This window comes from Balaenoptera physalus (assembly GCF_965194825.1).
Source record: "Balaenoptera physalus genome assembly, chromosome: 8".
Classification (NCBI taxonomy): Eukaryota; Metazoa; Chordata; class Mammalia; order Artiodactyla; family Balaenopteridae; genus Balaenoptera; species Balaenoptera physalus.
The window spans coordinates 7,665,997-7,684,124 of NC_138887.1; positions in this window are offsets into that span (position 1 = coordinate 7,665,997).

Sequence of the window (18,128 nt, forward strand, 5' to 3'; positions counted from 1 at the left end):
TATAATCACAGGTGTTTCTTTTAAAAAAAGTAACAATGTTTCCAATACTATATTATGAATATGACTATAATACCTTATGCCATAAAACTTCTATAACGAGCCATTCATTAGTGTATAGGCAAAGTTACTGTGAAGCAATCATACTGCTACTTCTTGGCTATCAAGGCATGAATCAATATACCTATAAATAAATATGAATTTTTTCACATTATCATTTTATTTTTTATGTCTATTGTTAGTAATATGTATAACATCTACAGTGGTTTGTATCACATAAGACGATGCTGATGTAGGTATGGACAGACAAGACAATTCATCTTGTAAACAGGCAATGTAAACTTATGGTAATGATAAATACAGTACAGTACCATAAATGTATTTTCTCCTCCTTAATGATTTTCTTAATAACATTTTCTTTTCTCTAGCTTACTTTGTTGTAAGAATACAATATATAATACACAAAATATGTTAATTGACTATTTGTTATCAGTAAGGCTCCTTGTGAACAGTAGGCTATAGGTAGTTAAATTCTGGGAGGAGTCAAAAGTTATACATGGACGTTGGACTGCATGGCGGTGGGGGGAGGTCAGTGCCCCTATCCTCTGCATTGTTCAATGGTCAACTGTACTCTATCAAAAAATGTTTATAAAAATGATTTTACCAAAAATATTTCCAATTTTTTGAGTTTCTGATGCAGCACAATCTATGATGTAGTTAAACATAGGTGGAGGCCACAGTGAACAGATTAGCTTCCAAGAGGGGCTTCTCTCCTTATTTTGTCTGTGGTTTTGGACTATTAACCATTGCAAGTCTAACGGGCTCTAGCACCTGCTCATTTAGGATAACAATAGTATCCGCCTCTTCAGAGTTGCTGTAAATGAAATAATCTATACAAAATGTTTAGAGGAGCGCTTAGTACTAGTCAGTATCCAATAATTTTTTACTCAGACCTAGAACTGTGATTCATTTTCAACCTAGAATTTCTTTCCCAAGGAAGACGTGAACATTTACTAATGGTTGCTAGTGGTAATGGGCTGCTTGGATTAAATGATTGTTATTTATGTTATTCTAACTGTGTCACTTTAAGGGCAGGGGGTTTTGACAGTGTAGTTTATCATAACATACAGTCCCTCCCTGCAATATTGAACAAATTTCTTTTTGGGTCTGTGCTTATGCTGAACAACCATTTTTTTAATGAAAAAAGGAGATTCTTAACTCACTCCTGTTTTCCTTTCAGAAAACTCTGAAACAAATTGGTGGCCTCTTTCACCATTGTGTGAACCTAGTACAATGCATGCACTTTCTGCTGTTATAGAAAATTATATCGACTTCATAAAATTTCCCCATTTTTAATTTTTACCTTGTCCTGAGTTTAATTAACTATTTAATTTCTTGTTATATTGAAATATTTTTTGGAATGAAACAGAGTACACAGATACAAAGATGGAATCATTTTTTGTGTTGTGCCATCATCATTAATAATTATGGGAATATTGGAGTTCCTCTTACTAGTTGTGGCCCTTATCTGAGAGAATATTTGACAGACAAGATAAACGTTATCACCCTTTTGCATGGTGTTATAGAATGAATTCCAAAATTCATATGTTGAAGCCCTAAGACCCACACCCCCAGCATGACTGTATTTGGAGGCTGGGTCTTTGGGGAGGTAATTAGGGTTAAATGAGCTGATAAGGTGGGGGGGGGTCAGTTTGATGGGATTAGTGTCCTCAAAAGAAGAGGAAGAGACACGAGAGTTCTCTCTCTCCCTCTCTGTCTCTGTCTACCACGTGAGGACACAGTGAAAAACAATCATCTGTAAGGCAGGAAGCGAGCCCTCACCAGAACTCAACCGTACTAGCACCTTGATCTGGCATGTCCAGCCTCCAGAACTGTGAGAAAATAAATTTCTGTCGCTTAGGGCACCCAGGATGTGGTACTTTGTTATGGCAGCCCTAGATGAATAACACAGATTTTTTTTTAGTTTTTCAAATTGAGTCAAGAGTTTTGGGGGAGTTATAATTTTGAATACCCTAATTATAAAAAACAATGTATAAAATAAACTAACATCCTAACATTTTATAATTTTTAATCCATCACAGTATCTGTTGAGCCACCTGAATGCCTTTGAAAATAGATGGAATAAAAATTTTAAAATACAAACAAGGTTGAATTATAGATTTTCAAAGAAAATTTGGCGTCCTGATTTTCATTTCGCCCAATCTTTCTGCAGCTTTCAACGCAGGCTTAAGGCTTCCTGTTCAGAGACCTTAACCTCGTGTATTATTTCTTAAAAGTTTTTCTAAGCTGGTGAAAGTTGAACACTGAATGAATGTCTGATGATAGGAAGGAAGTAGCATTTCAGGTGTGAAAATAATACTGTGGTAATGGTAAAAGAAGGATCCTAGTCTTTTCAAGATACTTAGTGAATATATAACTGATGAAATGACACACTATCTGGGATTTGCTTCAAAATAATGCAAGGCAGAGAAGGGTGGGGTAAAGATAAAGCATGGTTGAATAGTTTGAAGCTGGGTGGTGGGTACATGTGGGTTTGTGACACTATTATCTTCTTAATAAAAACATTAGTATCAAAAGTTGCTCCAGCTTAAAACTTTAAAGGCACACTGATTTAGAATGTTCCCCTCCCTCGTTCATGGCCGGACTCACCGGGAACCTTTTGAAAGCCTGCCCTTGACTACTTCTCCCAAGCATCTTGAGTGTCTGTGCCTGCCGAGGGGCAGGGCGTGGAATGCCTGCTTCTGTGCAGTTTCTCACCGTCCCTTCTCTGGATGAACTTCCACAGAGCTAGAGACAGGAAGAGGGCAGGGAGTGACCATCTTGTATGTCCACTGCTGCCGTCCTCTCTGGGGTCTTGGTCCCACTGCCATATTGTTTGGCTGTGCAGGTGCTAAGTGGGACACAGCTCTCTGGGTTCCTCTGGGATCTCTCCACTCTCTAGTTCCTGGCCCTTACTGGCTTCCTTCACTCCACGCAGCTCTCACCAGTATCTCACTACCCGCCCCCCCCCACCTCTCTGCACTCCTATCCCCGCTTTGGCGGCTAGCCCCCCAGGTGAGATATGCCCAGGCACTCCAGGCTGGCCACCTTCTTTGGAAGATGTCCGACTGGGCAATCTTACTGTGGAACTCTGTCCCTTGTCTCCACCACACCATCTGTCCAGTGCGCCTTTTACCTGCTGGGTAGGGGCACAGCAGGTGGCAAACCAGCCATCCCCTCAACTGAGCTCTACCCAACTGAGCTCTACCCAACTGAGCTCTACCCAACTGAGCTCTACCCAAGGAGGGAGATGCTTCATTATAGGGACCCCTGACTCCAGGAGAATTATCTGGAAACCCTCCTAATTTGACTTGGTTGGAAGTGGCTGATGAAGACATGTATTGTCCTTTATGGGCGGGGGTCACTATCTTCCTGTGACATGGTGATTTATAATAATACATATATATTATATTTGGTCTTCATCCCTGTTTCTGGCACAGAGCTTCTAAAATGCTTGGAAAGTAGTGAGAGCATAAAGTTGTCTGTTGTTGTGCTAACTAGGTGGCTTTTGGACCCCACCTGGAGATGGGGGCTGGTTGCCAGGGGCACAAACCAAGTGATTAGAGGGTTGGAACTTTTAGTCCCAACCCCCTGCCTTCCCAGGAAGGGGAGAGGGCTGGCGATGAGTCAATCACCAGTGACCAATGATTTAATGAATCATGTGTAAGTATTGAAACCTCCATAAAAACCCAAAATAATGGGATTCAGAGGCTTCCAGTTGGTGAACACATGAAAATATGGGGAGAGTGACATCCTGGAGATGGCATGAAAGCTCTGTGTCCCTTGCCCATACCTTGCCCTGTGTATCTCTTCCATCTGGCTGTTCATGAGTTATAATGAACCTTTTATAATAAACTGGTCATCTAGTAAGTGAAACGCTTCTCTAAGTTCTGTGAGCCAGTCTAGCAAATTAATGAAACTCAAGGAGAGGTCGTGGGAGCCTTCCATCTAAGCTGGTCTGTTAGAAGCACAGACGACAACCTGGACTTGAGACTGGCATCTGAAGGGGGTGAGGGGGCAAACTAGGTGATTAGAGGGTAAGAACTTTTAGTCCCAACACCCTGCCTTCCCAGGAAGGGGAGAGGGCTGGCGATGAGTCAATCACCAATGATCGATCATTTAATCAATCATGCGTAAGTAATGAAGCCTCCATAAAAACCCAAAATAATGGGATTCAGAGGCTTCCAGGTTGGTAAGACTAAGCCCTTAGCCTGTGGGGTCTGATGCTCTCTCCAGGTCCAATGTCAAGCTGAGTTAATTGTAGGACTTCCAGCTGATGTCACAGAATTTCTTGGTGTGAGGAAAACCCCCACACATCAGAACTGGTGTCAGAATCATTACCACCCCAGGAGGCTGGCACCTCACTGTCACCCCTCTCCCTGGGATGGGGTAGAAAAGGGGGACAGAAGCAGGGAGCTGGCTGAATGAGGCAGGGGAGGAGTGTCTGTCCCCGGCTATTCCTGTCTTTTTTAGATTGTTGGGTAAATAGACCTTTTGTCTTCAGCCCCTTCAATCATCCCACGCCTCCCACTGACAAAGGTGGCTCCCAGCGCAGCACCTCAGAATCTGGCCTGGGAGCATTGGCTGGACCATTCTTGTGCGGAATCCGGGTCCTTCCTGAGAGTGGCACTGGCATGGAGTGTTTCTAAAAAGACACTTTGTGTGAAGGGCAGTCGCTTCAGTGTGGAGCTTGTGCTAACAACTGAGACCTTGTCCACGCAGCAAGCTGGTCACCACCTGCTCTGTCCCTGCACCCACCAAACACTAGTTGCTGACGTCAATGTATAAACCCGTGGTTCTCAAGCTCTGCGTGGCTACTTGCACTCCATGAGATGCTGCGAATCTTGACCAAGGCTTGTTCTTTATTTTTACTTCAACTTTTACCTGAATAGGTCTTTCCTGAAGCAGAACGTGAATAACGCGTCAACACCACTCACTGAGCAGGTGTCGCTTACACTCCTACAGCAGCTCTGAAGACATTCAAGTCAACAGCAATTTCGGACAGACTTTTCATTTGGTCCTATTTCTCCTGATTCTAACTAACTAAGGAGTCATCACGGCTTACCTGCACATTTAGAAAATTCAGGGCAGTAAATCTTAAATTATGAGGTGCCAAGTGTAAAGGTCCCTTCAATGAGTCAATGACTCCTATGAACATATTATTGATGAATTATCATGGGCAAAAGATGCAGAGTTCAGTACATTTTCATTGGACTATGGGCTATTAATGGGCATCTACTACATAGTTAGAAGTTATGGTAAACTGAAACCAACATTCTACTGGGGTTTATTAACCACTTGAGGAAGCTTGCTAATGAGTTGACTTGCATTCAACACACAGCCAAGTTACAGAATCTCTACTGTGCAAGTTCACGTGGACAGTCAAATTTCTTGTGCTTTTTAGAATAGATGCTCTGTGATCAAGGCATCTTTTCCGTGTCTTGTTACTTTCAGTTACTGCTATTCTTTATTTTTAATTTTGAGTATACAAAATGCATGCAATTTAACTTCACCATAATAAGTTTTGTGGAGAGTTGTTTGGTTAATCCTCGAGCATGTGGTGATGCACAATTATATCAATGAAAATTTGTGCGATAATTATCTTCTGAAAAGATTTTAAGACGTAGATGCATATTAGTTCAAATATGAATCGCCTCTGGATGTTAAGGAAAATTTACACAAAATTCCCTCACCTATTACATTTTGTAATTTTTCTTCATTTATGTTTCTTCATACGCTGCCTGAGAAGATGTACTGCTAAAGCAACTTGCATAAATTATTATAATAACTTTAATACTCTAACCTTTATTAGTCTTAATTTTATATGAGCTTTATAAAAACGGATATGAAATATATAAGTAGTTAAAAGGGCCAGAGAAGTGGAAAAGCACAGGAAGCCACATAACTCTAAGATGAGAAATGGCATTGAAAACTGGCCTCACCATTGGGGCTAAAATGACTTGACTTGGAAACATCTGGTGATTGGTGAGGCCAGGGAGGGCCAGCGATGTGCTGCCTGCAGGGTCCACATGCCACGCGGTGTGACCTGCGGCAGCCTGCATAGAAGGTATCCAGTGGCAGAGGCACATGGAACTTGGTCAGGACAGCAGTGGCCAGGAGAGAGTGGGTATTGTCTGCAGGAGGGTGTGAACAGCCAGAAGGTCACCGCCAAAGTCCAGTCCCGAGGCCAGAACCCAGCTGTAGCTGGGGGAGGTCCTTTTTAAACCAGCAGGTTCTCAAGGTCCACTTTGCTGCCTTCCTCCTGCCCTGTGGGACCCACTGGCACCACCGTGCTGGCACAGATATGCCGGGGATGAGGCAGAGGAGAAGGTAGATGACTGGAGGAGAGAAGGAAAAACCTAAAGAGTGAGTTCAGCTACAAGGAGGGATCATAATTTTTAAAAATGATAGATTCTGTTGAGAGACGGACAAAGGAGATCTAACACTCACAAAGCTTTGACTACCTGCTGAGGGCATTTGGGTACATTTTGCAGTTACCGTCTGTCGAGGATACAAAGCTCTTTCACCTTCACTTTACTGAATACCCCTTGGGTTCGTGATCATCTTGTTCATTTAGCAGACAAGAACACAGGCCGGAAAGGGTAGGATGAATTTCCTCAAGTCACACAGCTACAAAGTAAGGATGGAAGGAGAGCCTGGTGTGTGAGGGGTGGCAGCTCCCAGGACAAAGAACAAGACACAAACACTGCTGTGTAAGGAAAAATAGTTGTTTCATTACTCATGAGTTCAGGGAAAATACAAATATTTGTGTCTTTCTACCTTGGGCATTTGCTAACCGCCATGAATTCATCAAAGCTTCGAGGTTGCACAGGATTTTGTGGTCATTTGTTTTAATTGCTTACATACATGGATTTAATTTCTTACATACACATTCACTATGGGACAACTTCACACACTCTAGCAGTTCTGAAAATTTCCATATAAACATAATCTTTTTGAGCATTATTTGTTTATTCCTTTTATAAAAATTGCATTTGGTTTTCTATGAAATGCAGGGCATCCTGGTGATAGACCGCTTTGTGACACAGTTCAGTCAGCCTCTGAGGGGCCTGGTCTGAGTCAGGTGATCTTCTAGCACAGTCTCCTGGCTCTGCCCCTTCTCTTTGCTGGGGAGTCTGCCATTGCCTGCTCCCCCAGCTTGGCAGGGCTGGATGTTGCTTACCAAACTCTCCTGAAATGGACACGAAGTGCTGGTCACCCCACGGAACAAGCAGGTCATACAGTAGCACACACTTGCCCATTGCAGAGCTCAAAGGATGCTGATTTGAAAAGCTTGAGCTCTTGTATCTTGATTTCTTCCTTCTCCCCTGAGGGCTGTCCCTTTGGGGAAGGAGAAGGTGGGCACTGCTGAGAATTTCTTGATCTTTGAGCAGACGTCCCACGGCTACTCCTCACACCAGTCTCTTCTGGAAGAGCTAGAGCAGGGTGCCTGAGTCCTTGCAAGGGTCTCCGGGGCATCTGTGCTGGGGGTCTGGGAAGGACTCTCCTCCGTCTCACCAGAAAGGGGCTCCCTTTGCTGGTTGTTGGCCATGTTGCCACAAGGAGGGAACAAGCCGGAGTGTGAAATTGTGCCTGTAAAGGATCGTGCCTGCATCTCCATGGCATGGTTGAGTTCTGAATTCACAGCCATTCGTCCTCCTCATTTCTTGTTAAAGGAAATAGCAAAGGCTTTTTATTGTTTAATGCACTTGTTGTTTAGTGATCTCTTGTTTGTAGACCATCGTGACCTATTTCTATCTATTTCTACCACTTTAGTGAGGCAAAGGTTTTGAAATTCAAGCATTGTTCATGAGAAAGAGAGAAGGTATCCTGTCTCTAAATAGAATTTTAAGAGTTAGATTTGCCTATGTCAGTTGTAGCTTTACTGCAGACCTGCGATAGGGAAGTAGGAAATGGAATAAAGGGAGAGGCCAGTGGCCCTTCTGACCCCACTGGATGTGGGAGAAGGCTGAGTGGCTCTGTCCACTCTAGACTTAGTCCCTAGGGAGAGCTGGGGGGTGGTGAGGAGGCAGGTGAAGTACAGAAAGGATTTGACCCTGCCCATCCCCTGGGGTCCAGGCAGAGACCATTCCCCAGCATTTCCTCAGAAAACCAGATGGTCGTACCTGGGCAGCTTCAGTGAGGGGGAAAACATTTCATCCACTTATTTCTTTCTTTCTTGTCTATTTTTTTAACCAGTTATTCAGCCTTTATTTTATAATTATGAGTGAAGATTCAAAGGAACTTGGCACAAAGGAATCCTAACCAAGTAATCAATGAAGGGGGTGTCTCAGAAAACAAAACCTATTCAAGCATGTTAGGAGCAGGAATTGCAGGGAAAGGAAAGAGTTACAGAGCTCTCCTCCCCAGGAGCTGTGAGGCAAGTGCATTCTCTCTACTTCACCCCATTCCCCAGCCCCCAGCCCAGAAATCTCACCAGAATGCATCTCAACCTTTTGTTCCCTGAGGTTCTATTAATACTTAGAAGGCCATTTCAATTGAAAGGCTTGAATCCCATTCTGGATTTTTTAAAACCACATCTTCCCCTCCAATGTCATTGCAATACCCTTCTGGAAATCCTCTTTGGTGACTGGTCAGTTGTTTAAGTGCTCTGTCTTGGATTTCTCTTTTAAATAACTACCAACCATTGATTTTGCTCCTAAAGGCTAGGCTGTCCTGGCTCAGCTAGGTTGTCTTTATTCTGTGTCTTTGACCATGAAGGTGGGGGGCCTCTTGCATAGAGGAAGGAGAGAGAAAATATGAAAGAAGCCACCAGAACTGGGGCCTCCTCTAACTGACTTCTGACATGCCCGTGTGGGGCAATTACAAAGGCTGCCCGGGGCCAAGGGGAAGGGATGGAGAGAAGAATTTCAGGCAGGTTTAAAACCAAGATAGCCAGACCTCTGGTCTCATGTCACATACAGTCCTTCCACATGAAAATACATTCACCCCTGGGAGTCCTCCATGAAACTTTGACAATCCCTGTGTCCGATGAGTTTTCTCGAGTAACGTTTATCTGTCTCTCTCTCATCTAACTTACAACTGTGGAGCAGGCTCTCCAGCTGAAAAGGGGAGAAATGGAGGGATGCCGTGGCCACTGGTTCACATGGGCTCAGACCCACTGAGTGCTGCCCGGTTGTGTTCCCCCAGGCAATTCTTCATGGCTCCTGGTGAAACAGGGAAGAACAAATCTAACTCCATATTGGATCTATTCCTTTAGCTCTAACCCTTGTGCTCTGTTGCCTGTGCTTAGTCATGCTGGCTCTGGATATTTTGGAAAAGAATGTTGCCTATAGCCTGAAATATACAGGATAGCCCATTCTTAAGGGTCTGGCCTTTAAAGGTATAACTCTTTTCCATTCATATAGAGATAAAATGTTGCAGAACAGAGACATTTGTCTTGTTGGAGGTTTACAGGAGCATCGTGACCTGACCTAGGCAGACAGCTGGAAGAATGAACGATTCCAACACCAAGAAGTTTGTAACCACCAGCCACACTCCCTCCCCTCTTAGTACAAAAGAAGCCTGAATCCTAACTCAGGTAAGGTGGTTCTTTGGGACACTAGTCCACCACCTTCTCAGTCTCCTGGCTTTCTGAATAGAGTCGCTATTCCTTGTCCCAACACCTCTTCCCGATTTATTGGACTGTTGTGCCATGAGCAATACAAGCTTGGACTCGGTAACACTGGCTCCAGCTCCTGGGCTCTGGATTAATCCATTTACCATAAGGAATGACCAGTTTCTAGAGCTGCATAGTTTTCTCAGCCTGATTCCTGCTGTGTAACAAGTGATCCCAAATTAGTGGCTTTGACACCACCAGGTGATAATCTCACAGTTTTCCTGCTAGCGCTCAGCTCCTGTAATCCACCTGAAGGTCCTTGCCCAGGTGGCCCCCACAGGTAGTTCATAGCATGGGGACTTGCTTTCTTCCAGGCCAGGCTGAGCCCATCTCTGTGCTGTCCCTCTCTTCTCCCGCTCTTAAAGGGCTCATGGGATTAGGTCAGGCCCACCTGGAGAATTGACCAATCCTAAGGTCAGCTGATTTGAGAGCTTAATCACATCTGCAAAATCCCCTCACAGCTGTCTCTTGAATTGTGTTTGATTAGATAGCTGGAGGAAGACATGTGTCCACCAGGGTCCAGGAGTCTCAGGAACTGTCTTAGAATCCTGCCCACCACATGACCCTTGGTAGTTTGGGGGTCCAAGTGCTTCATTTTGCTGTGTCCAGTTTAGTCCAAGCTGGTAGTGTTTCCATAGAACAATTCTCTTAAAAACTCTGTGCCTTTCCTATGAGATTGGGGTGCATCAGCAAATGTCAGAACCACAAATCTCTTTCTTTTTCTCTCTCTCCACATACTCTTTACACATTACAGCCTCAGCCTCAGTGTAGCTAGACTTGTACCTTCGGGGCTAAAGACTCCCAGATTGTGTCCCAAGAGCTATTCCTTATCTCTTAAATTTTCTTACACAGTTTTAAACTTTAGCATCTTCATTGCAAGTAACATTTCATTTAGTTTTATTATTTATTTAATTACTTATTTTATTTTATTATTCATTTCATTTCATTTGTTTTCCTAAATTAAACTTATACCAAGTTTATCTGACTATTTGGGACATCTGTTGGATATTTTTTTCCTTTTTTGGTCTTTTTAATTTCATTAATAATGTTTATATTTATAAATACTGATACTTTTTCCATTGAAGCTTATTTACAGGATAGCTATAACCTCGTCTTGAATCTTTCTACTGAGATATTTTCAAGTTTCTACTAATATACTTATTGACCTATTATTACCTTACTATTTCACAGCATTTTGTTTTTTTCTTGCTGGTTGAGTTTATTTTCTTTATTTAGTGTCTTTTTTGGTGACTCGATTTTTCTCTTTTTACTTGGATACAGGAAGTTAGATTGAGGAAGTTACTTGAGTTAATTTCCATAGAATTATAGGAATAGCTGATCATGTGTGAGTGACCACAGTTTTTGATAATAGGATTGCTGCTTCTGCCATGGGAGGAGAGGGTCTGATTTTCAGCATGATGGGATGGAACACAATCCTGAACATGTTGTGTTGAGATTTCTTGGGTAACATGTCCTCTGACTTTTAAAGCCCCCAATCTCCTCTATTAAGTTATCTCTGGTCTCTAAAGCACACCACATGACACCCGAGACTCATGTACCCTAAGAGTGGTGGGTAAGAGGGGTGGGGACAGAGCCAACCCGAAACACAATACCTGGCCGTCCATCCAATTTGCCGTCATATCTCAACTCCTGTTTCCTTCAGACCTGAAACAGTCTGTGCTTTTCTCACGCCTGTGAATTTTGTGTGATCTACATTACTCCTTCAGTTTACTGTGAATTATCAATTCTCTCTTATCCTAGATCAGAAAGTCATTTTCCTTTAATACACTCTACAAAATAATAGTTACCAGTTACATAGTACCAAAGATCAGCCTCCCATCTGTTCTTGCTTGGTCTGCCAGTGTGTGTGTGCTGACTCATTATTAAGGAAGAATAGCATCCTGATGGGACTCCAAATCAAATTTCCCTATATTGGATGGCCATTAATATTGCCTCTTGCCCACCCTGTAAGACAAACCCAGCCGTGTATCTCAAGGATACCACTCTTTTGTCATATGATTCATTTCATGTGGGCTACATCGAACACATGTAAGTATTTCTCAAAGACACTGGGGGATATAAAAGGGGGTATATTTAAGATTCAGCCCTCATGGAGTTTTTGCATTGCAAGGTAAATGCCAAGAGAGATCCCACTGGAAGGAGAGAGAATATGGAGCAAGGAGAGGTTCTGTGGATGACATTGGGCTCCACCTGGGCTTTAAAAGAAGGATAGAGTGTGGTCATATGGAGACTAGGGAGTCAACACTTCAAGAAGAAGAAACAATATAGATTAACCGTTAGCATTTTTCCAAGTTTCTTCCACCTAGTTTGTCTCAGTTATCTTCATAAATTCCATGAGCTGTAATTATTATTGTTATTATTGTTATATTATTAAAATAACATCCTTATATTACTATCTGTAGTTATATTATTTTATGATTTCCATCGTATAAAGGTCTTGTGTTGGATTCAATATTCACTCTATTAGCTTATAATCCAGAAACAATTTAATCCTTCAAACATTAAAAGAGTGTTCAATGCCTATAAAATTATCCCATTTTAGAGATAAGTCAACCTGGGCTATGTTCATATAATTAAAAACAATTAGTTTGAGCTCTCTTTACTCTAATTGGTCAGTTGCTGGGTATTGTGTAAGCCCAGAAGGGAACTTTTATTTTGACTCTTTATATTAATGTAAAAATTATGCTTAAGAATACAAGGAAGAATAATTCCAGGGTGTTTCACTACGTGTTGCAATGGTCTTTGTTTCCTTCCAGTATACTTATCTATGAACCCCTCATTTTATTGGCTCCATGGTTATAAATGTTTTCAGGAAGTGCTTTCTGAAACAATAAATACCTCTCTGCTCCATTATCAAAAAATTCCCTGCATTTCATGCCTACATTTTATTTTGGCAACATTCAGGGGAAAAAGAAAGCAGCCTTTGTTGATCAGGCTTTCATACTAAAACCTGAAATTTGGGAATCTGAAAAGTGCGAATAATGATATCGTTCTTTTTATGAATATTTAGGAATGTTTATTTCTAGCTCTCACTTTGGTGAAATTTTCTATGAGGATAAAATAATCATAATTTTAAGAAGGAGTAACAACATCTTTGTCCTTATAGTCTACAATGTGCCCTCAACACTTTATCCCATGTACTCACCGTGAAGTGGGCACTCTCAGCCTCATTTTCCAGTGGAGGAAACAGAGTCTTGGAGAGGACAGGTAACTTGTACCAGGCGTTAGGGCCATTAAAAAGGAAAAATGACTCAACTCAAGGCTCTCCCTCTGTCCCCCAGTTGAAAGACCATTTTTCGCCTTCAAAACAAAACAAACAAACGAAAATTTTCTTTTCTACCTCTGGGTTCAGATGACAGTTACATTTTGCCCAAGAATATTGAGCAATATCAAATGACTTTTTTTCCCCAAACACTGGAGATGAACCACAAGTTATTATAACAAAACTGGTCATTGCTCTCGCCAAAATATTTCATCAGCTTCTGGCGTCTCCTTATATCTTGATATGCTTATCCAGCATGACTGATGGCTTGGTTCTTAATAAGTAGGCTAGTTAAGCAGAGCAGTTAATGACAGGAGATTTTTCTTTGGCTCCAGGGCTCAGCATGCACAGACAGGACCCTGCATGAATTCCCCCAGCATGTGACGATAAGATGCTTATAGTCTGCCAGCATCAAGCAGCTTCATTAATTAAAAACACATTGCATGTTATCACAGAAGATTGATTTTTCTAGGAAGAATTACCCTTTGGCATTTATGATGAGCATGAAGAAAAACAGATAATAAGACTACAGACATAACTTTCCTTAATTTAGGACAGCAAATATTTAAGATTAAGATTAAGACTTCAGCAAAGAGAGCCTTTAGTTATCATTCTGCAAAGAAACTATTTGGGACAGTTGTTTTTCTTTGTTTAGGCTAGCTCTGAAAGGTAAACATTTACTCAGCCATGCCGGGTATCTGTGATTTAACATGATATAGCCCTAAAGTTTAAAACACACAGTTGAGTACTTCACCCTTCTGTGCTTAAAACAAAACAATGCAAAATAAACAATAAGTGGACTAATAAAAAGTTTACCAAGCTGCCAAACACTGAAAAAGCATCTAGCAAAATCAAGATGTCTCTTTGAAGGAGGTTATTGATATTTTCAGCAGGAAGTACAGTGTTCTGAGGCTGAGTTTTAAAGCAGTATGGTATTAAGATGACCTACCTCATAGCACTAATATAGAACTTAAGAGAACTTGGAATCCAAAGCCACAAGATTTGACTGACTTGGATGTCCAACTCTATGTAACCATTTCCAATGTCCTGCCAAGCAGTTTTGTAGCTCCTGCTTCAATTTCACCCCAGACCTCATTACATTACAAAATTTGCATTTAAACTAGAAGAGTTCCAACTGACAAGGCGCCCTCCTTAGAAAATTGAAGTGATGCTTTTTTACTCCCTGGTGTAAACCATTTCTACTTGAAAACTTCTACCATCTCCCACCCAAATGTTCTCTCCTCCACACTAAGTATCCTCTATGAAGTCTACTTCCCATCAGGTGGAAAGACATTTAGCAGTCGCCATCTCTAAGAACAGTCACCACACTCATGGCAGGGATTTTGCACTCAATAGTTCAGAGCCCCCCAGGCACACTATCAATGGTGACAAAAGGTGTGGAGCCTCTTTTTGTACAGATTGGATTTGTCACAGATTGACGAAGTCAAGAATTCCAGACGAAGTTTTTCAGCCTTCACCTGAAGGTCATGAAAAAGATGGTGGGGATCCACAACAACCTCATAAACTGCATATTGTTACCAGAATAAAAAGTACAGAAAGACGTCCCTATTGGGAGAAAGATTTAATAAGGATGCTTGGGTTACAAAAAGCACATACTCCTTAAGTTCACAAGAATATCCCTTTGGTGAATGCAAAACTGAAAGTGGTTAAACATTTGATAAGAATCAAGCCCCTGAAGCTGCCACGAGTTCTCGCAATGGAGGAGGACATGTCCAACATGTGCCTCAAGAGCACTGGGGAACTGATGGGGGGGGGGTGTTGGCTTCAGAACACTGAGCACCAGGAAGAAAGGAAGTCCTGATGGCCTCGCAGCTTCAGAGTAAAAAGTGCAAGTCATTTCTATGTAAAGATGGTGAGAAAGTGTTCTCATTAAAATATGTTTTAAATTCTAGTCATTAAAAAAGAGATAAAGATGTTTTCCAGATCCCTTCAATATCTGGGGTCTCTTCTTCACATGTGGCAGTTTGCCAGTGACCCAAAATCAAGCACAATAATCCAAGAGCAAGCACAATGAAGCATCACATTCTTAGATATCTACTATGTACTTATATTAAAGCTGTCTTTTGAGTTTAGATATTTGTCCAGAGCTTTCATGGTATTTCCATTTCTGAGATGATGACGTGCCCTGTGTGTTATCTATGTGCCCTTGCTATAAGGCCTCCTATGTTGACCTGCCTTTTATGTCCTGTTGCAGATCCTGGTGGACAAATGTTCAAGCAGCTGCCTTAACTCTATACTTACCGGTTGTATAAGGAAAAGTAATTGTAGGATTTCCTACTTACAAAGTTATGACCCTGAGATAGAGTATTTGCATTAGATACATCAAACACTAGGATCTTTACATTTTTTCCTCCCTTAATGTCTATTTTGATCCAATATAAACATAGTCTGGGCATGATATAATATCAAACCACTATACAAGTCTATAGGTTGCTTAAAGACTATCCCAAAGAGGGAAATTCAGGGAAAATTCCAGTATAATTTAATTGTTCATATTGTATTTAAACAAAAGCAGATGGTTATATTTTATTGAGTTTTGCTCTATTGAATGACTTGTTTTGGCACAATATAAAGCCAAGTAAGGTTCAGACTGGGGACCAGGGTGAAATGGTGCTGTTTATGTACGTGGCATAGGAAGATCTGAGCATGAAGGTCAACTAGGTGTAGACTAATGTTGGTTCCCTTTTATTTATTAAGTGAAATTGACATGCCTTAGATGACAGGTAAAGCTACACAACTTTTCCCATCTTGGCTCTTGTGACACTTCTCTGCAACTTTCACATTACACTATTACAACTTTCATGTTACAACTTTTACATTATGGCTGTACCTCTAAAATATACCACATGGCCTCACTTTCCAGTCTTTGCTTACACATTTTCCTGTTCTAGAATGCTCTTTCATTGCTGCATGTATGTGAATACTCTCACCATCTTACAGGCTCAGAGTAGGATGCTTAGATCAGCCCCTCAGTATATAACCATTGGCCTCACTTTTATGTGGGTGCTATGTTGGACTTCCTTATAATTTCCTTTCTCTTGGTGCATAGCCTAGTACCTGGCTTAGTTGACAAGTTGACTCACCTCTGGGCTTGTGGGATTGATGTGGTCCTGCACTATTGCAGTCCTGCGCGCTGGGCTTGGTAATAAGAGAAAGAGAGTTAGACGCTATAGTTGTTGTAGAGAATACCAAGTTGAGTTCAAATGCAAATTGTTTCCCCTCACTGATTTTCACTTCAATGGCACTTTACAAAAACTAATTTTGATACATGTTTCCTCTTTTCTATTAGTCCTTCAAAGTCAACTTTGTGTTTTCTAAACTAAGAAAATCTTTCTGATTGGAATCACAATCTCTGATATACCATTTTCTATGTACTACTGCCTGGGACCACCTCAGGGAATCTTGACAGCTTGTAACTAATTTGTATCTCAGTTTCCTCATCTGCAAAATAGGAACAACAATAGTACCAAGCTCATATGCTTGTTATCTGAGCTAAATGAATTACTATTTCTAAGTGCAAAAACTCTATGTAATATGCATTATATAAATGTCAGTTAAAGAAATTCCTTTTTTTCTTGTGGGTAGGGAAAGATTTTCATGAGTTTTAGATGTTTCTTATCCTTATTTGAGCAATCCCAAGCTTATTTCTCCACATATAAATCCTAGTTATCCTTCAAGAAAAAGAGGGAACATTGGAGTGGTAGAACAGTAAAAACAAAAAAAATTCATATTGTAATCAATTCGACTCCATAAATAACCAAACTTATGCCCCTGCACCAGTTACCCACTGAATTTTCAACTTCATATCATTAATATGTAGATAGAATTATCTACTTCCTATGTTTTTTGGAAAAATTAAATAATCACAACTTATCATCTGGGCCTTTATTAATCCAAACTACATTTATTGAAAGCCTAATATGTAAGAGTACTATTTTAAATATGGGGTCTCAAGACTAAATGCTATAGTCAATGATCCTCCTCTTGCAGAAGTTATTTTCTAGTGAGGGAAGATGAATGATAAACAGTAGTAAACAAAGCAACCACCAAACAAATGAAATGGAACATTGGAATGTAGGGGAAGAGTTTAACATAGGATGGTCAGAGACGGCTTTTCTGAGGAGGAGACATCTGAGCAGAGAACAGAATCTCTGGAAACAGGCAGGTCTGGTGATGATTTGGGGAAGAACATGTCAGGGAAGAACAGCAAAGACTCTTGGCTCAGTAGAGGCCAGCCAAAAGGCAGCTGACTTAGTTTGCGAGCTGGAGAGCTGATTAAGGGAACGTGGGTGGAGGCTGAGACAGCTGCTGACGTGAGCCCCACCCACTTTGTCAAAGCCGTTAGATTTTATTCTACGTATAATGGAAAGGTTTAAATAGGTACAATTTACATTTTTAAGAGGAAGTATGACATCCATGTATAGAATAGAATGTAGGAGGGCAAGAGGAGAATCAGAGAGACTAGCAATGAGGACATACTGCAATTGTCCAGGTGAGAGATGAGAAATAGTGAGGTAGAAGTACTCTAAAAAGGCAAATTAGGCATAATTTGCATAATTAGGCATAACACAAAAATGTGTCGTGGATTGAATGGTTCAGAGACAGAGTGGTGTGAAGTGTAACTGCAAAGTTTTGTCCTGAGCAAATGGGGACATGCTGATGAAATTAATAATACAGACATACCTCTGAGATATTTTGGATTCAGTTCCAGACTATTGCAATAAAGCCGATATAGCAATAAAACTAGTCACATGAATTTTTGGTTTTCTAGTACATTTAAAAGTTGTGTTTACACTATAGTCTATTAAGTGTGCAATAGCATTATGTATAAAAAACAATGTATGTACCTTAATTAAAAAATATTTTATTGCTAAAAAATACTAATCATCCTCTGAGCCTTCAGTGAGTTGTAATCTTTTTGAAATCGAAATATCAAAGATTACTGATCACAGATCACCATAACAAATACAACAATGAAAAAGTTTGAAGTATTGCAAGAATTACCAAAATGTAACACAAAGATACGAAGTGAGCAAATGCTGTTAGAAAAATGGTGCTGATAGATATGATCAATGCAGCTTAACAAACCTTCAATTTGTGGAAAACGCAGTTATCTGCAAAGAGCAATAAAGCAAAGTGCAATAAAAC